General features: G+C 49.7%; 1 protein-coding gene and 1 long non-coding RNA gene across 3 annotated transcripts in view; both read right to left on the bottom strand.

Moving 5' to 3' along the window:
• The window catches only part of Tafa5 (TAFA chemokine like family member 5), a 212,373-nt gene that overhangs the window by 32,299 nt on the left and 155,080 nt on the right, over positions 1–24,994 (bottom strand). The window lies entirely within an intron of this gene.
• Positions 26–24,314, bottom strand: LOC128116921 (uncharacterized). Its single transcript, XR_008220630.1, has 3 exons — positions 21,970–24,314; positions 5,343–5,574; positions 26–3,514 (listed from the first exon to the last, which is right to left on the bottom strand). It is a non-coding gene; the product is annotated as an uncharacterized LOC128116921 (long non-coding RNA).

The following is a 24,994-nucleotide window of genomic DNA, read 5'->3' as shown; positions in this document are numbered from 1 at the left end:
TGTGGGAGAGAGGAGAGAGCTGGTCAGTGTGCCGCTCCCAACACACAGGCCTCACTGAGTGGAATGGCTGCACCCTAAAGCTGGGCCTGGCACAGTGGGTAGCCCTAAGAGCAGGTATCGTGCCATTCAGAGACATTCTGCATGGAGGCTGGCCACATACTGCCTCTCCTGGGTGTTCTATCATCAGCCTCCAACAGCAAGTAGTCACTGAGGGTGTTAGAACATCTTCAAAACAGCGTCATTCCCCTTCCTGAGGGATGAAAGTCTCATTCTTTGCTCTGTCAGAAACTGATAGCGCATGTATTAGATCTATCGAAGTGGTTGTCCATGGGACAGCTTGGGTGGGACGAGAACTCAGTGTCAGGAGTGAGGCTTGCCTGGCAGGAAGTCAGCAATTCTATAGAGACCATGACCCCCAATCACCTCTCATCTACAGACACTGGCCTGACTCAGGGCTCTGAGGCTGGCAGGCCTAAGTCTCTGTCTTGAGTCCTGGAGCCTGCAGGGTAGTGTTCTAGTGAAGAGCTGGCAGTGAGGAGGTGGTCACAGTGTTCATCAGAACAAGAATGTCACAGTCTACACAGAAGAAAATCACCCTTCTTCCTTGGAATCCCACCCAGGATTGGTGGTCAGGCCTGGCAGACAGGAAGGCTATGAGAAGCCTCTGAGGAAGAGGTCCATAATGGAGTTAGTACTCTTATTACCAGAATCTTCTATGACCCGTTCACCTTGCTAACCTCCTTCCTGAGGCAATTCTTACTATAGGTGCTTCACTCAAGAGACCCATAAACAAGGCTTGTGGTCCAAGTAAAAGCTAAGTCTTTGAGAAGGTCAGTCATGCTCAACGCGATGGGACTTAGGATCACCTAGGAGATGGTGAGGGCTTTTCCAGAAAGGGTTAGGCAAAGGGGGGTGACCTACCCTGAACACAGGCAGCACCAATACAGGGCTGAGCAACCATCACCCGAGCAAAGTAAAGAAGAAAGAGAAAGCCAGCCTAGAATGGGCATTTCGTGTCTGCCTCCTAAGACCCCTGAAACCAAGAGCTGAAATAAACTCTTCAACCTATTTCTCCTCATCACAGCAGTGAGGGAGTGATAAACACAGGTAGTCAGGCTGGACACTAGCACCCGTGGGCACTGTTGGAAGACTCAGTTATGCAGGATTCCATACCCAACTTCAACTCCAACATCAGAGACTGGAGGACACTTAGAATCTTTCATGAAAAAGAAAGAAACAAACAAACAAATCACAAAAACCTTTGGGGTCAAGGTCACAAAAGGCCAGACAAAGAATAGGGTTACGCCTCTGTTACATGCCTGTTCTGTGACCTCCATGTCTGACATACCTCTCCCCATACAGGAAGGGTCTAGCATGGACTAACTGCTCACCCATGCAGAGGTCACTGCTTCAAGTATGGGCTTGAGTTCATTTCCTTTGGACATCTAGGATGTGCACACGGAGAACCACCACATTTCCATTTGTGCCCCTTCCTGGAGCACTGCCGCACTCTGATTGGCCCCACGGCCCAGCAGGTGCAAAGAGCTGGTGGTTGAGCCTTAGGATTGGCCAACTCTGTTAGAGTCCTTCTCTGTCACCTTCACAAGACACAGCTATAGGGACCTTTCCATCCCAGGAAAGAGGGGACTACATCCCTCACCCAACTCAGCTCCATCCCTGGTCCCATACCACAACCTTTCCAACTTCTAAGCTTCCTCCCTTTTCCTAAGCTTTCTTTTCCACTTCACTATTAAAAAAAAATTGAAGCAAGAGGACTTCGGATTTGCTTAAACTAGAGGTACAATTCCACAGAAAATGTGCACTACAATTTCTCCCCAATTTCTCCCAGTGAGGGGTGACAGCTGGCAAGTAAACAGCTCTGCAAAGACATATGAGCTTGGGTGGAGTGTGCTGAGACACAGTCCTTCAGCTGGGTGATCAGTGGGTTTCACTGCCTTGAGACAGTATGTGCCCATGACTCGGCAGAGGAAGGGTACAACTGGCAATGCTCTGCTCCCCGTTCCTTGACATCTTGATTTTGAACAGGCAATCCTACAGTTACCCATTTGTCTAGGACCAGAGAACTGACTCTGGAGGCAGTGATGTTTCTGTAAAAACGTAGGCAATGGGTGGCAAAGACACGGGATAGAGCTCACACAGTAAAGGCTGAGCCCCAGGGTTACTACAAGGACCGTGTGTCTGGAGGGCCTGGGATAGTTTGGAAGACATGAAGGCGGGTATCCTAGCTGGATTGATGGCCATTTCCTAGAAGTCTTGATATACCAAGAGGGGTTCTATGATGAACTACATCCAGCAGAGCAGACAGGAGCCTTATAAGAGCGATACAGTAGAGAATGCCATGGGATATGTTGTTTGCCTCATCCCATCCCAGGGTCTTCATATCAGTTGCCAACAAAGTGGACTGTGCATCAGCCAGGATCCTAGGACAGCTCTTTTCACATTACTGTTAGAGACACACTATAAATGCATGCTGAAGCCCCTTTGCTATGGGATGATCCTTCTGTACGCTGTGAATATGTATCACTCTCATTGGCTGACAATAAAGCTTTTTGGTCTATGGCAAGGCAGGATAAGGTTAGGTGGAACAATCAAACTGTGGATTCGTATGAAAAAGGGCAGAGTAGAGAGAGATGCCAGGGAGCCACCCAAGAAGCAAGATGCTAGAGGACTGGTAAAGCCACAGGCCACGTAGCAATACATAGATTAATAGAAATGGATTAATTTAAATGTAAGAGCTAGTTAGTAAGAAGTCTGAGCTATCAGCCAAGCATTCTGTAATTATATAAGCTTTTGTGTGTTTATTTGGGACTGAGTAGTTGGGACAGAAAAACTCCACCTCCATTTACACTCCTGACCCCCGTATTTAGAGATAGGACCTTAAGAAAGCAATTGAATTCAAGCTAGACCACAAGTATGAGTTCTGATCTGGAAGGATTAGTGGTCTTATGAGGGACCCAAAGAACACCCTCCCCTCTCCCCGCTTCATAACACACTACCTGTGAGGACACAGCAAGAAGGACTCAGACATCTGCAAGCCAGAAACCAGCCCTGCCAGCACTGTGGCCTTGAACTTCCAGTCCCCAGAGTTAATGTTAAGCCACTAGGTCACCTGTCTGAGGCATTCTGCTATAGAAGCCTAAACTGATGGAGTGAGGTTTGTCCCACGCTTATCTGAAGTCAGTTATGGAGTCCCCGTGAAGAAGAGATAATGCAGGCAGCTGCTCCTTCAAGGATCTGGGAGAAAGCCATTTGGCTTCCTGGGCAATAGCTTCAAGAACAATGGCTGCCCCAGGCTGAGACCACCCCTCCCAGGCCATGGACATTCCAAAGAGCCAGGCATCAGGCCCAAGCCACACACCTGGGCTCCCACTAATCACAGCACAGGTGGCTGGTGGGCAAGCAGAGTTGGCTTGTGTCACACATCTGTCCCTGGCTGTTCATTATTTGTGCAAAGTCACCAGCAGCTGCTTCTCCCGGCCCCGATGTGTCATTTCTGGTGACAGCAAAAGATGGTATGGAATCCGTCTCAGTCGCCAACAAATACAAGCCTGAAAGCCTAAAATCAGCTGCCTGGGGATCCACACCCACACCTCAGCCCCCAAACCCCAAACTCCTGTTTGCAATGCCTGAGAACTTTCTCTCAACAAGTTGAAGTCTCTCTCTCTCTCTCTCTCTCTCTCCCTTCCTCCCTCCTTCACTCCCTCCCTCTTCCTCTCTCTCTGCCTTCAGCCACCGAGGGATGCAGGGATGGATTCAAATATGGCCGTGAGAAGTTTCCCTGCATGCACAAACCTGTCCCAATAAGCAGCTCAGAGAGGGTTTGCATGTTAGTGAGCCACAGGTTCCCGCTCACACAGTCTCTGCCTGCCTAACAGGCCAAGAACAGGACTGGGTTGCGTAGGAAGAGGAAGCCTCCAGATACGAGGAGGACAGCAGGATCAAAGGTCAACATATACATCACCCAGGGCAGGGCCCTGGGTGCACTCGGTATGGACTGGCTAGGGGAGGGTGGCAGCACCAGCAGCCAGCCCTAGCCTGCCTGTCTGCAGGACATACCAAGAATGGGTGGGCTTTGGGAGTGGAGAACGGTTGGTGGGCTAAAGGAAGTGGGGTCTGAGTACAGGTCCCATCCTATCTTGTATCAAGGACACCTTCCTGCAACACACATGGGGCTCCTAAGCCTCCTCTACCTGTGAACACTTTGTGAGAAGTGGGACGAGGGATACAGCATGCAGTCTTCTGTCACTGGGGAAAGCCCATACACAGCAAGACAACATACACAGATGTGCACAGGCCAGGAAGGGAGTGACCAGGTTCTGCTGGCCTTAGGTTATGGAAGGGAACATAGTACCTATCCAGACCACATGACATACACATCCTCACGAACACACCTGTGTGCAAACACGGGTGTGCATATAGAATACATGAACACAAACATAAGCACATGGCACATACCTCACATGGTGTAAGCACAACAGCATGCAATATAAAGAAATCTATGTGGACATACATGCAAGCAGAGCACACGTTCATACATGTACTCACATGTATAAACCTAGGACACCTACCCACATGTACCTGCATCACACATAGTCACACACTGCACACACATGTATAAATCCTCACATACACATACCATAAATACTCACACATGTAAACAATGACATATATACATTTACACAGGTAGGTAACTAAAACACACATAAACACACACATGTATATACACCACACTACACATGTATACATATATCATGTACAAGTGCACACAGGTACACACATATGCTTACACATGCACTCACTGCACATACACAAGCACACACTCACACAGATGTACGCACCGTGCATCTCAAACATGGCATATCTACACATGTACAAACAAGAGGTACACAGATGCACATACCACTCACTACACAATGTACACTGTAAATATATACACACACTCAGACACCACACATGTCACACATGCACACACCCACATGTATGCACTCTATGAATACTCATGCACGTACATATCCACACATATGCAAACCCACACGTGTGTGCAAGGATACAAGCACACACAGCCAGGCCGTGTTGTGGGCTGGTCTGTAGCAGCACACAGACAAGCAGAGCCTGGGCATACCCAGGGACCAAGCCCCCGAGGACACTGGAACAGCACTGCACACACAGGTCCTTTTGTTTGCTTGCTGGAACTCAGCTCACCCAGCCCAGCCTACTTCCTGCTGGAGGCGGTGGGAGACACAGTGCCGGGCCAGCACCGGGCTACCACATCCTTGGGACAAAGGGGCCTTTCATGCCTCCACTTCACAACTTCATCTCACCCAGAGTATGGGCTGAGCTGGTCCTTCTCTGGCCCTGCTGGCACAAAGCGTCTCAGCACAGGGGAAGGACGTCCACAGGGGCAGATGGACACTCCTGAGGTGGCCAGTGGCCTGAGTTTGGGCAGACAGCTGCCACAGCCTGAACATATGATGACCACTGGGGTCCCTCGGCCTGTGGCAGTCAGGAAATGGGGTCTTGTGTATCCCAGGTTCCTGGAAGAAAGTGGATAGTCTAAAAAGATGGAGAGAGAGCAAGTATGTGAGCTCCAGCTTGGGAAGAAGAAGAGGCTGCACTTGAGAGGGAGAAGAACATTCCAGAGCCTGAGTCTTCCACAGGGCTGCAGAGTAGGACCCAGAGACATTGCCACAACCAACTCCATATACATGCTTCCCCAAAGGTAGCATGGTGGACTGCGAGTAGTTCCTCTTCACAGTTACTGTCTGCATCACACACATACACATTTGTGTAGACAGCGTATCCATCCCCAGCACACACACACACACACACACACACACACACACACACACACACACACGGCAACATCCACATGCCCATACCATAGGGCTGCACACACCTGCACTACAACATGCTGTTCACAAGCACACCGCACACATCTCTATCACACATACGCAAATAAAGAGCACACACACACATACCACTCACATGCACATCTCAAGGAGTGCAAAAACTCACCCACCCCCCCCCAGTTCCACACAGACCCATACCAACGTCCACAGCAGACAGGCCCATAGGGCCAGGATCTCAGGCAGTGTTCTGAGGACAGTGGAGCAGCTTGCTCCCTTCACTACGCCTCTCTTGTGGACACATTGGCTGGTATGACAGAATCTTGTCCCAGATGTCCCAAGACCCAGTAGGAAGCAGCTGCTGGAGCCCAGACCCTGGTCTGACAGGTGAAGAATAAGAACCCTGCAGGCAGAATGCAGAGAACAAAGCAAAGGTATAGGGGGCCTGGGGCCTTTTGGGACTAGGGTGGGTCACAGTCCTGAAGGCTCCTGGGCAATCTGCCACAGCCTGGCAACCTTACATGGAGTTGAAAGCAGCTGTTTAGCTGGCAGAAGCTCAGGCAGAGGGTAGAGTTTGGACAAAGGACCACAAAGTCGGGGGAGAAACCGATCGGAGGGGAATGAATGCTCTCCCCAGGGTGGTGCTCAGAAAAAGAGGGCCTTGTGGGCTAGAGGGCTCAGGCTCTCTTGTGCCGATAGGTCAGGCTGGGAGGACCTCAGAGCAACAGGTCTGTCACCTGAGCAAAGAGCCGATATGTTTCTGTCTGCCCCAATCTGTGGACCTTCTTGGCAGGACTGTCATACACCACCATGTGGCTTCCAGTAGGGGCAGCCAGTCACCTTAGTTCACTTTGCTACAAAATGATTTGATATTCTGTTTGCTAAAAGAAACCCAAAGCCAGCTAATATCCCTCACTTTCCTGGCCGAGTCCTCTGCTGTGCCAGCTCAGGCACATCTTCGATGCTCCCAGGGAAGTGGAGCTTGCAAGCTCATTCCTGTAACCAACGAAGGTACTGTACAACTTTCTCTAAGCACAGGAGCCCATGATGATACACTATGTTTGGGGAGATCAAGCCATAAGCAGACCTTGCTTTCTGCACTTCAGGCAAGGCTTGGCCAGGTATGTTACAACCCCAGCCCTGGGGTTACTCCTCAACTGCATGGCAACCCGATACCCCCATAAACAACACTTGGTAACTGCTGCCCAGCTGTGAGACCCATTGACTGCAGTCAAACTCCTAAACTCATCTCTGAGCAAGAGAGAGAGAGAGAGAGAGAGAGAGAGAGAGAGAGAGAGAGAGAGAGAGAGAGAGAGAGAGAGAGAGAGAGAGAGAGAGAGATCCACTGGAAATGGCCATCATGAACAGGCAAAGCCTCACACCTGGGGCCATGAATGTTCTGTGGCCTTCCTCTACATATGGGTCCTTGGAGGAGATTCTTTGGCCCTGGCTGTTCTCATCATAGGAAGACAAGGAGAGTCACATGAACTGTGGGCTTTCTCCCAGGTCTCCTTTGCTAGAAAACTCAGACCAAGATTCAGGAGGCAAGCCTTCTCTTGACTGTCTTTTCTTGGTATGTGTCTTATCAACAGGGATCCAGGACTAGAATATAATACAGGCCACAGGAATATGAAGTAAGAATTCAGCCTATTATGGCAAAGCTATTACCTGGAAGAATCAAGGAATTCTTCCAGAGGAAGCTAAGTCTCAAGGAGTATTTGGTGTTATTTGGCTTTTAATATATCAGCTGTTTTTTGCTATGAATTTCATGTGTGCTCTCATAGCTTCCCCCAAAACTTCTAAACAGTGTGGACTGATCATTCCTTGGGCATACACAATGAAGGTATTTGGATACAGTCATGCAGGCAAAGCTTCTTGCTTCCAGGCTTTCTGCTCCTTTTTAGCATTAGAATTAGGCAAGCTTCCAGGGCCAGGGCCAGCTCTGGACAAAGCATCCAAGGGTAAGCGGCAGACCGAATAGCTGGTCCGACCACCCGCAAGTCTCTTGAATTAAGGTGAACACCCATATGGAGACATTGCCTAGGCCAGGTGGATGTTAGGTACATAGCTTTGCTTCTTGTGTAAATTAAGCTCAGACCTCCCCTTCTCTCACAGCCCAAGTGGCCTCCTACAGCAACTTACTTAGCACAAAGGGTTTTTTTTTTTTTCATACCAGGTGCTTGAAACTGTGATGCAAGTTACCTAGCTATTGTGTGCTCCTCCCCCTCCCTGCCAGAAAACGGCAACATAGAAAAAAAAAAGGGGGGCAGTTTTATTTTAGTGATTTACACTCTTTTACCTAACCACCTTTAAGATTGTAGTTTGAGCACATTTATGATAAACTTGTAATGTTTCCCCTAACCACTTACAAGACTATATTTTGGGTACATTAATTTCCTTTCAGACTTATTCCAGGCCTTATTTGACCCCACCTCCTTTATTCACTACCTTTTTGGGTTGCAAATGAAGCTGACTATCACTGCTCCTTATGGGGACCTCGAAAGTTTCGCACTGTATTGTAAAAGAGTGACTGCTTGCAAGGTTGTGGACCGGTTTCACGAGAGGAGTGGCAAATTTTGGTAACAGAACAGAGTGAATGGAATGAAGAGCTCGGTGTGCTTAGATTCATTCCCTTAGATTATTCTTGCCATTGGTAGTGTCTCTTCTGGTAACCCTGGGAAGAAGACAATTAAAGGTTGGACCCCAATTGTCCTTGATAAGAATATGTGCAGTATTTTCTTTGTGGTCTGGAGGGGTCAGTTCTGTTCTTTGATGGTTGATCTTGACTGTCTACTTGATGGGCTTTAGGATTACCATGGAAACAAGTCTGTGGGAATGTCTATAAAGCATATCTAGACTGGGTTAACTGAAGTAGGAAGATCTACCTGGAATGTATGAGGTACCATGTGTAGGCTGGGGTCTGGGCTGTGATAAACAAACAAACAAACAAACAAACAAAAACAGAGAGAAAAAAGATGAGTACCAATTTTCATTGCTGCTCCCTGGCATTGGATGCAATGTCACCTGAGTACCAATACTCATCACTGCTCCCTGACTTTGGATACAATGTGACCTGAGTACCAACACTCATTGCTGACCCCTGACTTCGGATGCAATGTGACTAGCTGTCTCAACACTCCTGCCATCATGCCTTCCTGACCATGATGGACTGCAACCCTCACACTGTGAGCCAAAAGAAACCCTTTCTCCCTCAACTTGCCTCTTGTCAGGCATTTGTTTACAGCAAGGAGCAAAGTAGCTAACACAAGCTCCCCGTACTATCCACCAGCCTGTTTCCCATGAGTACCCATGTGCGTCCATGCATTCAAATGGAGCAGAGGTTCCCCTTTGAGCCCCACAGGAAAGGCAGCGTGGCACAGCTCTGGGAAAGGCTGATGCCAACCTGCAGCAACAACAGCTAGCACCATGCACGGCTGGCTTTCTGCCTCCCACTCCCTGCCTTGCAGCAGCTCATTGGCACTAAGCACGGCAGTAAATAAGCGATGAAGATGCTGTTCCTGGGCCCTGCAGTAATTGGATTACTCCCATTTAAAGCAGCGCCCTGTCAGGCTGCAAGGCAGAGCTGTTGGCATGGGAAGGCGACAGCTTAAACGAGTTATCAAAAACCCGCTATTAAACATGCCTTCTGGGATGGCTCTGGGTTAAATGGAAGGTGTGATCACAACAAACAAAGCCACTGTTATTAGCACCGTTCAGGCAGCTGCCCTTACGTATGTGTGAACTGGCATCCCCTGAATGAACACAGAAGCCATTTGAGTACCAGCAGGTAGTTCTTGTACCCTGGAGTCTACTCCCTGAGCTGTGGCTCTGGGAAACACCTGCCCCGTAAAATTAATGCTGCAAATTTCAATTTTATTGGTTTTGCAGTTTTGTTTGTGTTTAATTGTAAATGGGCTTTGGTTTATTCCTACTCTACAGTCTGGGAGGGCTTAGCTTGGCTTGAGCTCATATTCCTACAACATTATAATAAAAACGACACAGCTCAGCAGCAGCTGTGGGGGAGCCGCCCTTCCAAGGACATTCTACATTGTTTGAGGCTAAGGAATGTTCCTGTCTGACCATTACCAGGCCACAGAGAGCTGGTCACTGGAGCAGGAGGCACAGCTGGGGTGGGGCTTATCTGGAGAGAAGCCTGATCTGCCCCAGGGCAGGGCCAAAGGCTCTCCCAGTTAGTGGGGACACAGCCCTACCATGTACTGGGCTCCTTCAGGAGCCCAATTAAGAAGTAGCTCTGCTTAGCAGAGAGCTGAGGTGCTCACACTGGGCCCAAAAACCTCTGAGGAGGCTTACCTCCAGTCCCCAGACACATAGCCATTGCTTTCCTCCTACAGGTCTGGCCTCATCCTGCTGGAATTCCAGCAGAGACACATAAGCAGATGCTGGGCCCAGTGATGAGATGTTAGGTAGAATCAAGAAACAGCTTTGTACCCCACGGTCAGGGGTCCATGCTGGATCACATAGATTCTGACAGCCCAGTGGTTGTTTTAGTCCCTTTGGAGGAAGGGCATCCTGTCACCTGCAGTCTCAAGCAGTAATCAGATACTGGTTCCAGGTAATCAAGGCAGAGAACTTGATTGAGTATTAATTTACTCCGCTCACAGGTGGGCCTGGTCAGCTGCCTCTCCTTTATCCAAGCAGGCCTGGGAAGAGATATGCACAAGGGTGCCATGTTGAGCCTGGAGTCCCTCCAGCACGTATTACTGAGGCCTCGGAGCCTTTGAATCAGGCTACACAGTCTCCTCTGCCGCCTGCCCTGCCAAGAACTCTATCCTCTAAGTCCAGAGAGACAGTTCCCTTTGCAGGAAGCATTGAGCCTACAGCCACCCTGCTGATACCATGACTCATCATCATCTTCACTGCTATCTCTATCACCACCACCACCATTAACATCATCATCACCGCTGTCACCATCACCATTTTCACCGGCATCATCCACCACCGCCATGATTCTCATAATCCTCACCATCACTAACATTATCATCATTAGCATGTCCACCACCACCACCACCACCGATACCAGCATCACCACCACCTTTATCATCATGGGCTGCATCATCGTCATAATTATCACTGCCACTATGGTCGTCACCGTCACCTGCAGCATAATCACCATCGTTACAACGACCACCAGCACCACCTCCAGCATTGCGATGCTCGTTATCGGAATTACCACCATCCTCATCCCCATCATCCCCATCACCACCATCCCCATCACCACCATGCCCATTCCCCATCATCACTTTCACTACAGAATGTGAAGACAGAGCTAGGGTTTAGAGAAGTGTGATGTGAGTTCTGGGGTCTCTTTGAGGCTAGAGCTTCCTGGTCTTATCCTACGGCTTTCTTTTGGTTATGCTGTGCTGGTAGCAGCAAGCTAGGGCTCTGCAGGCCAGCTCTGAACACAAACAGCCTCCACCCCATGCAACAGAGTTTTGGGCTCAGAGATGGAGGCCTGGTTTCCAACACTACTCCGCCTTCACTGTTCAAGAGAGTGAGGAGGCAGTGACAATTGTGGGGAGAATGATGGATGGTTTTTGGGATGGAGGGTTATCAGGCACTCAGTACCAGGTGCCTGGATTCTAGAGCCTCTATGGTCACCTCTCTTTTGGGTCCACCCTTTGTGGTTGGTTGAGAGCCCTAACCTGCAGTAGAACTACGACTGTTCAATTCACTCTGGGAGACCCAACAGGTCCAACAGCTAAGGCTCCCCAGATCACTACTATACCTGGGTCAGATCATACAAGGATCCCGGGAATTTCCTAATGAGGTAGGAGACAGAGGACAAGTGGAAGGGAGGAGGAAGAGAGGGGAGAAGGGAGCACAGAGCTGCCTTGCTTCACAGGTCATGCTGGGTTCAGCACTGAGCTAAAATGTCATCCTTGCCTCTTCTCTGGGCAATGTTTACCTCCCGTCTTTCCATCCTAGGAAGTAAGACCCTGTGAGACTCCTGTCCACAGACCACGCAAAGCCCAAAGCCTGTCATCTGAAATTTGCCACAGTTTAGAAATGATGGCCCCAAGACCTGGGCTCACCACAGGTTGTAGGTAGGAAGACAAGTACATGCCTAGGAAACTCAGCCAGCCCGTGCCTTACTGCCCTAGATGGATGTGCCTCTTCTGTGCTTTTCAGATGCCAAAGGGAGGCCACACAGACGGGTCACCTGTAGGGGCTACCTCAGCTTTCAAGAATCCTCTCTGCTCCTCCGTTGTCTTGGCCTGAGGTAGGTTCTCTCCTGAAGCACCCACAGTCTGAGCAGTTCCCATCACCACAGTGGCCAACAGAAGGCACTGTGCTCACGTGTGGTGCGCACATACTGTTCCCTCTCCTCTCATACAGGCCCAGGTCCTTTGCTGAACCCTGACTCTCCTCAGCATGGACATTCAGTGAGGGTGGTGTGACACCAAAACACAGACACTCCATTGAAGAAATGAATGAGCACACATCTCCACAGTTTGAAGCCACTGAGGCCTCCTTCCTCCAGGTCCACAGGAACCTCTATCTGATGAGGTGGCTTAGACTGCTGGTCTAGAAGAGGCACATCCATCTAGGACAGTCTAGATCCACCCATGCCTCCTTGCCAGGCCTTGAAGGCCCAGCCCTTTGGATGGGCTGGGTTAGCCTTTCCCCTCAACCCTATCCTAACACCCATGAAGGTCTTGCTTCCAGATTTGCTATTGGTCTCCTTGGTTACCTAAGGGGCTGTACTTGGAGAAAATACTGACTCAGCACTGTCAACCATGGGCGAATACTGCGGGTAAGCTTACTAGAGCCTCCTCAAGATGTCCTAGACATACTGGGCTGAGCTTAGAGGCCACCAGTTGTTAGGTGCTCAGGGCCCAAGTACCCATGAGGAAGACAGGGCAGAGACCTCGCACCCAGAACTTGTGCTGAGGAGGTTCACTCTGTGCTTCCTGAACAGAGTAGGGCAAGGTCACTGATTCAGGCTGCCCTGACCGTAGCACTTGGGAGCATACCCAGCTCAGGAGGATGCAGGTCTGTCCTCAGGAATGTTCTGAGCACACTACCCCTGGTATACTGTATTACATTATATTGTACTACATAAAGGGTCAGCATACAGATCTCACAAGGCAGTGGAGGGGCTCACAGGTTGCCCCCAGACAGTCAGGAGTGCTTCTAGAAAGAGGTGAATGAAGCTTGGAGGATAAGCTGGTCACATCAACTGTGCAGAGTGGACACTTTAGGCTGATGGAAGGAATGCAGGAAGACACAGAGGACTATGCTAGCAGGTGGGCTCATAGATAGCACTGTGTGCCCAGAGTACATTGGTCAGTCCATATCCTGGGGGCCTAGTCTCTTGCCACAGCAGCAAGATAAGGTAAACCAGGGTTTGCTAGCTCAGGAGCTGTGAGTCACAGATACAAACCTGCCCCATGGCCATCTGTTCTTGCTTTGAGAGGAATGTGGAACCAATCAAATCAAGGTCCTTGGTGGGCATAGGTATGGTGCCACTTGGTCAAAAAACACTCATGAATGGGGAAAGGGGGTCTGGAGTGACAGCATTGAGCCCATTCTGCCAGTGGCCTCTGTCACAAGCCATGGTGTAGGACCAGAGATGCACAGGGAGGCAGTGCATGAGGCTAGAAGGACATCTCACCCAGGCCCACTTCACAACCCGCTCAACAACTACACCACCGCAGCAAATCCATGAGATCCCTTTCTTCTCAAAACCATGACACTGCTTCCCAGGTGGGGACGTCTCCCTTCAGCTCTGCCACTAAGAAGAGTACAAAGGTCTGGTGGGAGGAACATCAACCACATCAGGGCAGGCTAAGGGCTGAGTTACAGATATTGGTGACCATTCATGGGGCAGACGCCAGACAGGTCCAGCCCAGGAGTACAAAAGGCCTGGTGGGGGGCAGTGAGGAAACTAACCAGAGTGGGGTGGTGTTCCTTAGCACTCCACTGTAAATCTTTTCATAGCTTGGGGAAAAACTATCTGTAAGACTGGGATTGCATCCTGAGATGACAAGTTCCTTCCCACAACCCTTAGACAACATAATTTAGTGAGAACTGCCTTGATAATGATTTTGTCTTTAAATAGTTGCAGTAGAATGGATTAATTTTCAAGATGGCTTTCTGATTACAGTGATTCATTAGCTGCCTGGAACTGTCCCCCAGCCCTCAAGAATAGGGAGCCCCACTTTATGATTAGCACGTCATGCCACGCCAGTGCAAAACACTCCAGATTCGGGTAATCAAATTAGATGGAGAGAGGAGGGAGCAAGCACAGCCCGCGGCTGTCATGGGGTGCCTGTTTCATTAGTTCATTAGGATCAAGGCAGGTAAGTGGAAAGGGAAGAAACTACTCCAATCATTCTGCACGGGCAAACTCTACTGAATTGACAGGGGTGTTTAAGAGTGGAGACAGACAAGGAAGCAGGCTTTAATTCCCCTATGCAGAACTAAAGCGCCCCCTTTCTGCTTCCAGGCTTGGTGCAGTTTGCTGGGGCAGCAGACCACTGGAGCATGCAGAATCTGCGAACATTGGCCTTCAATCTGTGGGAAAGCCACTGTCCCTGCACTCGGAGGGGACATTCCTTCACCTCAGGAGCTAAACTGGGAACTGCAGAGTAGTCCACCTAAGACTGGGGTGGGAGGGTAGAGAGTAGTCCTACCTACAGGTCAATGACAATACTTCTGATGAGACACTGACCAAGGCAAATCATGGAGGATAATAATGCTGACAGCCTCCTTAGGGAGCCCTCACTAGGACTGAGACACCTCACGGTCTAGAGGAAACAGTGCTGGCAAGTCCTTGAATTAGTTTCGTACCCTGCCATCTGTCTGTCCATCTACCCATCTATCATTCTAACCATTCATCATTCATCCATCTGCCCATTTATCATCTATCTATCTATCTATCTATCTATCTATCTATCTATCTATCTATCTATCTATCATCTACCTAAGGATCTACTACCTATCCAACCATTTATTATTAGTATGTACCATTCACCCCATCATCATCATTCATCCATTTATACATCTAGTATTCTTCTATTTACTATCCATCCATACTCATCATCTGCCTATAACTGATCTCTGATATGCATCTCTCCATCATCTCTCCACCATCCATCCATCCATCCATCCATCCATCCATCCATCCATCCATCCATTATTCATCATTCACCAATCCATTTATCTACCAACCAGTTCCTTCTATCCACTTACATCTTTCACCACTTACCTACCATCCATTCATCTATCATCCACATAGTACTCACTCTTCCATCCATCCATTCATCCATCCTTCCACTCACCTACCCATCCACCCACTTACTCACCCAAACATTCAAATGCCTGGGCAACAGTGTGCTATGATCTGAATGAAGCCGTCATCCCTGGATAGAAAGCTCTCTTCTACTCAAGTTGCCTGGTCTCTTGAGCTGCCTCCTTGATCTTTGAGTTCTAGGCACAGCGTATGAAGGATGAAGTATTCTTGCTCATGAAGCTGCTGGTATATGGTGCTGTTACTAAAGACTGAACTAAGTGAAATATGAAGCAACCATGGACTTGCTTTCCATCCCACAGAGGTCAGAGGCTCGACCCTGGCAGCTGGGGAAGGGCCATTTGCCCTCTGTCTAGAGATCTGCCCCATCTCTTACACTCTAGTAAACGTTGCAAGGGGGCAGGAGGAAGCTGGCACTGAGCTTGTTCTGACCCCATCTGACCTTTGCATGCATAGCCCAGGAGCAGCCCTGAAAATTCCCTTGAGGCCACAAGGAAAGTTGGCAAGCAGAGATGGAAATGAGAGGGCAGAGGAGGTAGGAGGCCGGGTTTTGGCAGCAGCTGGGGACCATCGCATGTACCTAGATCCTCCTGGAAGACTCTGTCCTAACTGCAGAGTCACCTGCTTGTTACTATGGCCACAAGACACTAGTTATAACACAATTTGCACTGTCCCTGGGTCTTGGTTGTCTCCTCGAGTCATCTCACTCCCATTGTTCTGCACTGAATGGTATGCAGCCCTGGTTCTGGACCCCAGGGATGGTGCACATGAAGCACTTGGCCTCTGGAAAGTAGCCGACAGAAGCCTCCCCCACCTGTCTGTCAGAGGCATCACAGCTACCTCTTCTGAGCTCTGCCTGTCTCCATGGCCCTCTTGACCTGTGTCCAACCCCAGGAAATTGCAGGTTACTGTCCTCCAAGCACCTTTTCTGCCAAGGACAAGAAAGGACCAGAGAAGTACTGAGATCCCTGGCTCTGAAGTATGACAAGAGCAGGTTGGGAGTTCAAGATCGCTCCAAAGGAATTTTGAGATGTATGACCCGAGGATGGCCTGGACAGGAAGCCACCCAGCATCCTGGAGTGCTCACTGTTAACATGGGACAGAGAGGCAGTGTGTGTGAGCCAGAAGCTTGGCCACCCGTCTATGGGTCTCCTTTTGTGTAAAGTCCCTTTGGCAAATGGAGCCCTGTGTCCTCATATAGCAACAAGGTTTTGAACAGCATCTATAGGTAGCAATGGAGCATGAAGAATACTGCTGGAGTGCAGGGTTACTGTCCCAGCTGGCAGGGCTGGTGGCATGTGCCTTCTGTTAGTAGTCCCCTCCTTAGCCCATGTAGAAACCATCAGTCCTCACCCTTGCCTCCTGCGTCAGAGATGACCAGATGTCCCAACATACAGCACTGACATCGACAGCCCATCTCAGCCTCTAGTGACTTCAGCCCAGACTGTGTTCACTCAAGAAGCATTGTGCCTTCCCAAGCCTAGAGGGGCCTGCGACCACTGCTGAATGAGTGAATTGTGTGGGAATGTAAGGGGCTGCTCCTACAAAACCAAAACCCACCAACCAACCAAACAACCAAACAAAAAACCACCTCACCATTAGGCAAAGATGCAGAAGCACGAACTTAGAGAAGACATCTTGTGCCTTTGGGGTGGCCACATTTGTTGGAGGTGGGTTGGAAAATGGGACTTTCATACTCAGTGCTCTTCCTCAAACCCAAGGTAACAAAAATTCGGAAGTGGCCACTTGTGACTGAACTAGGTTTTGAAAACAGCCACTGTAGCACAAGCCACAGGTTGTGCCTATAGCAGAGCCCTCCCGCCCCGCCCCAGCTGCCAACTCAGGTCAGGATGCTACCAATGACTGTGAGCTTCCACACCAGGAAAAGTACATGCTGAGTACAGACATCTTGCATGTGCCTCTCTGCTCTCACCAACTTGTGGAATCAGAATATCAAGGCTTGAGGGATGAGAGGGCCTTTGCCTGCCGCGGGATCCTCCATCATATCAGCTGCGAAGAACTATGAGTGGAATGGAAGGTACAGGGAAGGCAGGTATGGACATACACCAGTAGGCACCAAGAGAAAGAGGAGGTGTTTTGCAGTACTGCCCTCTTCCTCCTTACCTGATCACTACTCCCGGGCAGTTCTCTGGTGGGATAGTCCGAGGACTTACCACACCAAGGTGACCCCAACACTTCATCAGCTCATGACCAGAGCTTTAGATACTGCCTGAGGGGACACAGCTGGGCTCAGAGGTCAGTGTACATCAAGGATGGGAGTATTGATGCTACTCTGCTGTCTTCAGGGACCCTGACAGTCAGTGTGTGGTTAAAGGTCCCAAACATAAATGCTACATGCAGGGACAAAGGTGCAAGACAGAGACTGGGATCTCATCTATCAAGGAGGTCCAATTATAGCATAGGGGAACTGAAGCTCAGGCACGTATGGAAGAGGGGAGGCAGAGGGAGAAGCGGACTTGGCCTAGGTTGCCTGGCATGTGGAAGGAGCCAGGTCCTCGGGACAGGATTGCAGGAGTTCTAGGGTGGCTGCAATGGGTACTGTGCTGGAGGCTCAAACAGAAGTGTGATGCATGGTTCTGGAGGTCAGGCATGTAAATCTAGGTAAGTCTCAGCTGTGCTCCACCAGAAGGCTCTAAGAGAGGCTGAGGGCCACCCTGCCTCCTGAGGTTCTGGGTGTTTGAGGACAATCCCCAAGTTCTTGATTTGTAGATGTAGCACCCACAGGACCTATGTCACATGGCCTTTATTCATGGGCATTTATGTCCAGACTCCCTTTACTCGGACAGTGGCTATAATGGATAAGGGTCCACCTTCCTCTCATATGACTTCATTTAACTTGACTACATCTGCAGAGGACTTCTGTCCAAGTATACTTCCTGTTTCTCAGCAGGCTGTTCTTTTCCTGTTTTTAAAGATTTATCTTCTACAGATAGATGTGCATGTGCCTGAGTGTATATCTGCACAACACACACATGCAGGTGCCATCAGGGACTAGAAGAGGGTCAGATGTTAGATTCCTTAGAACTACAGCTACAGATGGTTGTGAGCTGCCTGATGTAGGTTCTGGGAACCAAATCCGGGTCCTCTGTAAGAAGAGCCAGTGCTCTACCACTGAGCTATCTTTCCCGTCCCATTCCATCTCTAACCCCAAATGCTTTATATCTAATACCATCTACAATAGATGCCTTTCCTGCAGACAGAAACAGCAGTGTAGGCTTGTGAATGGCTGGGAAGACACCATGGTAATAAGAAAAGTGGACTGGACTGTGTAGAGCCCACAATGCTCTCCGTAGACTCTTGACCCCAGGACAGGGTGCTGCTGTTTGGTCAAATCATGAGGGAGAAGCTATGTTTGCCTAACAGGCAAGGATCTATCCTGTTTGCAGAAAGGATAGTCCATTCTAAGTTAAGAGTGCTATGCCTGAATATTGCCTTAGAATAGCTGGGCTCAGCAGCTGAGGTAGCTCCCTGTCACTCTGAGAAGTTAGTCCTTCTGGAAGATGGAGTCTGGTTTGGGCCTAGAGCTCTTGTTTCATGTTTCCACACACTTGTCTCCAGCCACTCTTGCACACCAGTTTGACTGCAGTTTGGAGCACAACATTTTGGTCCCATGAGCACTCCACAGTGCCTGCATCCCAGGATTCTTTTGACATGGTATTTTGATAGCTAATGCAACAGGAGTCCAGGGGAAGTGCCTTCTCCCCACCACTGCACTGGCTTCCCCAAATGAGAATTTCTTCCTCATGTACCATGGCAGACTGGTATGCACAAGACTCTCTGCAGACCAACTCTCTAAAAGATGCCTGCAGGGTGGTCCTGGGCTGTTAGACCCTGGTCCCCCCAGCTCCTATTCTGCCCCGTGTTCTGCGCCTGATTCCTAGTTTCCTTTTCCAGTGGGTCCTTCAGGACACCATCCCTATCACATTTTGGTCTGTGGCCTTCTCTCCCCTTCCAGTTAATTATGGTATTTGTTGTAGAGAACACAGCATAGCTGGCATTGACCTGGGCAACAGGACAAGCAGTCTCCTACCAGCATTAGCACAGCTGTGAATCCGTTATTTATAGTGTTGCCTCTACCAGGGGCAGGACTCCAGCAGGGTCTGGGACCTCATGTTAAACAGGTGGAGTTCAGTTGAGACACCATGTCTCAACTGGGGTAGCTGGGTTGTCACTACTATTCACATTCACCATGGCTCCAGCACCTTTGTGACCCCTACAGACACCCATCCTTTTACAGAAGGGAAACTGAGGCTCAGGAGGACTGCCCAGGGCTGTGAGAGAGGAACAAAAAGCTGGATGGGTCCAGAAGCTCCCAGCACATAGGCCAATTGGTTGCCACTAGATTGTAAAACAGCAGGGAATGCTGGAGCCAGAGATCCTCCAAATGGTATGGACAGTGCAGAAGCCAGAAAGCTTTCTTCAGATGGTGGCCTGTCCACTCTGTGTTCCAGAACCATGGCAGAGGAGAGCCCTGTGTTCATCTGTCCAGGTTTGTACCCCAAAGCCATTGTGGCTTGCAAGGGTCTATCTGGTGTCGCATGCTTTATTTTTCTTCTTGGTTCCGCTGTGTGATTACGTGCCCCAAGAGACACTTACCCCCAGTGTCATCAGATGAGCATTGAGTTTCCTTCCTGGGGTAGGAGGCCCTGCTAGGCACAGACCAGACTCTTAACCCTGCTCAGCTTGACCATGCCCTGCAGTCTCCCACCAACATCTCAAGATTCACTCAATTCTGAGGCTTCCCAAGACCACAGGCCCAGCCTACTCCTGGTGCCTTGGCTCCTCCCAATATGGCCAGCAACGTGTGGACACCTTGACCAGCACTGAGAGATCTATTCTATGAGGTAGGGCTGGGTCTGTGCCCTTTTGGCTTAAGTCCCCAACGCCTACACTCCTGCCTGGGCCCTCTGTACAGAGGAATTAGTATTTGCTAGAGCATTTGTTTCTTATTATAACTCCATGCTCCTTTGTCCTTCTCGACCATTCCCCGCCCCACTCCCTACCGCCGCCAACTCCACCATCCTCATCTCTACAAACATACTGGGATATGGGAGGCATACCAGGATCATAAAATGACAGAAATTCCCACCGGAAGTACAAAAGGCATATCCCTGCTCCCTAGCTTTCTAGAGAGCGAAGAATCAGTCTTGCCTACTCCCCTAACCTGCAAACAGGCCCTGAAATTGCTCTGATCCATTGACATTCCTGAAGGAAGGAGGAGGCAGAGGGATCCACCTGCCAACTCTATCAGACAGCAGAGAGCTTGCTTGCCAGGACACGGGGGCATCGGAACACTTAAGGAGAGTGTCTCCCCAGGCGGCTGTGCAGATCTCATCTCAGACCCTCACTGCTACCATGGCATGGGATTGTGGGAAGTGTCCTAGTGAAGTACCGATCATCAGGCTGGCCCATCCACACCAGAACATGTGCAGCTGACCAAGCCAGACCACAGCCCATGCAGATCTGTTGGACAGGTGAGGAGTCCCTTCCCACTGCACTGCTACCAACAGGGAGGATTTGACAACAGCAGGGGCCTGGCTCTATCCATAGCTTTATTGGCCTGGGAACTGTGGTGGGTCAAAGACAAGAGGCAAACAGAGCTGACACAAAGTAAGGAAGTTTTAAGGAGTCATGAAGTCCAGTTCTGGTGTTCAGCAGCCAGGAGGTAACTTGAACAGCTGGGTCCTTGACTCTGCTTCCCACCCAGCACCACTCACTACTAAACCCCAGATGAAAAGCAGGGTTTTGAAATCTGAGACGTAAGTCTTTGTCTTGATCTCTGCAGACAAGCTTGGAGGGTGGGGCACGATCCAGTCAAGGGAGCCCTAGCATACTGGCATCAGATGCACAGAGGCCCATCCTCCTATAGCTATGCTTTCCCTGATGCTTCTGCGGCTCTCCCTTTCCACCCTCCTTGGCAGTGTGTCCCGTCACTCCTGTAGGACAGTAATTAAGGTCAAAACGGAGCATCTACTCATGCTGATGTGGATTAGCTCAGAGTCAATACCCAGACAGCAGCACACTCTGCAAACTCTGCCATGCCACAGAGAAAGCTGAGGCTGGCCTGTGGGAGCAGCAAGAATCCCAAGGAGGAGTGAGTCGGTTTAGAGCTACACCCCTTGAGTGCCTATCAAGCATGCTAAGAAGTTCTGTGGGGGAGATGTCCTGTCCTCTTCCTGTCCTGGGAGCCCCACAGGCTACTCAGGTAAGGGAGCAGACCACACCTGTGTCTGCGCAATGGATGGCGTCCTTGTAATTCTGTCCCAGACGACCTCACTCAGCTGGGGTAAAGATCAAGGAGTAAGAGAGGTAAAAACCTGAGTCCAGATCCATGTGGGCAGCTGCCTGAGGGCTAGAGATGCTTCCCACCACTTCAGTAAGGAGGCAGGGAGCCACCTTCAGGATATAGGAGCAGCACGGTCCTATCAGAGGCTCAGGCTATAACAGTGACAGCCACAAAGGGACAGGGGAGCAAGAATGAGCCTTCAAATAGTCTGGGGACTGTAAAGGGTAGCTAATGCCCAACATTACCCCGAAAGGAATTATCAGATGTTCATGTACACACACACACACACACACACACACACACACACACACACACAGAGAGAGAGAGAGAGAGAGAGAGAGAGAGAGAGAGAGAGAGAGAGAGAGAGGCATGCACACATATACACATGTGCACACTCACACACATTCACATGCACACACTTGTGCACACACACACACTTCATATATTACACTCATGACTCACTCACATACACATATACTCACACTCACCCACACACTCACAAACACAGGACAGAAGTCCACCTCCAGAACATAAAGCCTTCTCAATCCAGTAGTAATAGGTATTGGCTGTGCCACTCATCACTGGGCTGTTCTCCCTGCTGCAGGGACAGTGGATCCTGAGCAACCTGGCTTGGCATCTTCCTGAGTTTCTCTCATCTGGAAATAAAAGAGACAGTCAGGGGCTGAGCACCAGGGCAGGCAAACTGATTCCAGCAAGACCTGAGCCTTTCAAAGAGGGCCCTAGAAATGCGTGGGGGATCAGAGGGTAGGAGGCATTGTATTAGCAAGGAAACTGAGGGGCCAGGAATAAAGGAAAAGGGAAGAACCCTGTGATTCTCACTGGAACTTCTGTAGAGGATACGAATCTCAGTATGCAGGACCTAACTAAGGGGTGGAATGATAAAGTGATGACCCCTTGCAGACATTTCAGGACCTGGCAATCACGGTTCAGAACACCAAGGGCCCTGAGCACTCTGGTCCACATAGCAGTTAATCACTCACATATGCCACTGTGCCAATTGACAACTTCCCTGTGGGACTTTCAAGAATGGCAACTACTGGAGAAAGAAAAAAATCAGAGATATCAGGTGAAAATCCATTAGTCCAATTGTAACTTCTAGTACCAAAGAGGCAACCCAGTGATGCTACTGAATGGGAACATTCAGATGAATAGTGCACAGGTTCTGGGGCATATGGGAATACCTGGGATATTATAACATACCAGGATGAGTGGCCATGGAGTAGCTGTGAGAGGAAGGCACCGTCTTCCCAGCTCTGCAAGAAAATCAGTAGGGCTGCCATTCTATACCCAGCTAAAATACCATACTCTGCAGATCCAGCAGGTTCTTCACCCTTACACTCTTCTTTCTTCCATGATAAATTAATTCAAGGGATGCTCATGATGCTTAAACAGTCAACAACTTCCATTTAATTAAATGTTGACACTATTGCAGGGTCAAGCCAGGAGCAAATGTGTGTGAAGCACGGCAACTTCCCATAAGCTGTCTTCCCCAGGTAAGATGAATATCTAGGAACCCAAACCGAGAAAGTAAGAGGTTTTAGTCAAGGTTCAAAGGTGGTCTGTGGATGAAGTCTCTCCATGTTGGCTGATCTTGGGGAAAGACAGTGCTAGCTGTTCACTAAAGTTGCCTCACTGATGCTACCTCTTGACCTTGGTTTTGGTGTCCACCCCACCTGACCAGAGAGAAAAGTCAGACCCTAGAAGGTGTGGCGATTACTTCACAGGCATGCATCTCCAAGTACAAGACTTGGGTTCAGAATCCAAGTGGTCTGTCCCACAGCCCCTCATCAGATGTAGCTTGGTTCATGGTACCCTCTTTTTGCCCTTGTAGACCTGGGCCTAGGGTCAGGCAGCTGAGCTGATGATGTTCTCACTTCTGGGTGGGATTAGCACCAAGATGGTATAGGGAAATGTGTATAGGAGGCAACCATGTCCTGTCCTGTAGAATGGGAGGTGTCTGAGTCTCCACAGGCCTCAGAGGCCAAGGTAATCACCAAGAGCAGCCCGTCTGTTGGTGAATGAGTTAGGTGAAGGTTTATTGGCATCTGGGAGATTCCTCTGCCAAACAGCATCCTTCCAAAACTGGTGTTCATGAGGCATCTCTGCTATGGGTAAAGGCAGTAGGGTAGACCCCATCAATGAGAGTGAAGGACATTCTAGGCCCAAACCCAGGCAGTCACACTTTGTAGGTAGACATGGGCACTAGGAGTTGGAAATGCCCAACAGAGGACAGAAGTCCAGGCTCCACCTGGTCCTGGAGGGAGCCGGGACTCAGGACCTACTTGTCATAGGCTGTTTCTTCTGGGGCTAGGAAGCCTGGCAGAAGTGGGGGCTAGTTTTCCCATCTTCTGTGCAACTGGACTCAAAGATGTGATTTAATAAGCACGTTCTGCTCCTCCAGGCTTACGTGTCTCTGGGATACAGACGATTCACGAGTGTTTTCTGATAAATACCTGTGTGCAATGGTCCCCCCGGCCTCTTAATTTATGGGTAATGAGCAATGACAGTTTGACTTAACAAGGCTTAAGATTTCCATTCAAACAGATAAGTTAGCACAGCCTGTCCCGGCCTTTGGAAATGGCGTTTCGTGGCCTTATTTATTATCCTGAGTAGAGTCGCCAGGGGCCCATAAAGCCTGCTACGGAGAAGCCATGGTTCATAATGGTTTCCATCATGGAAAATCACCCTCATACAACTTGGGAGGCGCTTCACAGCCGTCAGGGCTATGACAAAATGCCTGGACCCAGAGTTTTTGCATTAACTGATGAAACAGCAGAATCGTCAGGTCAGGACCAACGGCTCCCACAGCCTCCTAATGTGCCAAGCACTTCACCTGGGGCTCCACTTTAACTGGGCTATATCGGGTGCCCTCCCGAACCCCATCCACAGACCCCTTCCTATCGCTGAGCTCCAGGGCCCCATCTTGGGACTGCTGCAGCATGAGGCTGGCCCAGTCCAGATCCTCCCATAGCGTGAGCTCACAGCACACAGGCTTTAGGCTCTGATAAGCACAGACTGATGTGGGTGCACACACACAAGTGCCCCCAAACCTGCGTGCAACAGCATTTTAAGGGGGGTCTGTATTTGAAGTGTCCCTCCCGCAAGAACCATTGTTAAAAGAACATTCCACATCCTCTCTGTAAACCAAATCACAATAACCCCTTCATAGGAAAACTGCCCTAGATAAAGGAGCTGTAACCAACACTGCACTTATTTTCCATAAAAGCCACTATTAAGGACGGCAGACCCACAAATGCACACAGTGATTAGTGGGCAATTACAGGATTATGGGTGGGCAGAGCTAGGGCAGAGCACGTTAGCAGTCCTGAGCAGTCATGTGGGTGAGATTCAGCCACCCTAAGAGGCTCTAGAAGAATTATCGGTTCCAGGGTCCACACCTCCTGCCTCTCACCATGACTCCCTCCCTCCCAATGTTATAGGATGAGCTGCTGGAGGTCTGGATGGCCAGATCGGGCAAGCTGCTTGTAAGCTGAGGACAGAGGTGGCCTGGCCTGGAGACACAGT

The sequence above is a fragment of the Peromyscus californicus genome, unplaced genomic scaffold (assembly GCF_007827085.1).
Source record: "Peromyscus californicus insignis strain IS unplaced genomic scaffold, ASM782708v3 Scaffold_20__1_contigs__length_68692818, whole genome shotgun sequence".
In the NCBI taxonomy this organism is placed as follows: Eukaryota; Metazoa; Chordata; class Mammalia; order Rodentia; family Cricetidae; genus Peromyscus; species Peromyscus californicus.
This window is presented reverse-complemented; position numbering and strand designations above follow the sequence as displayed.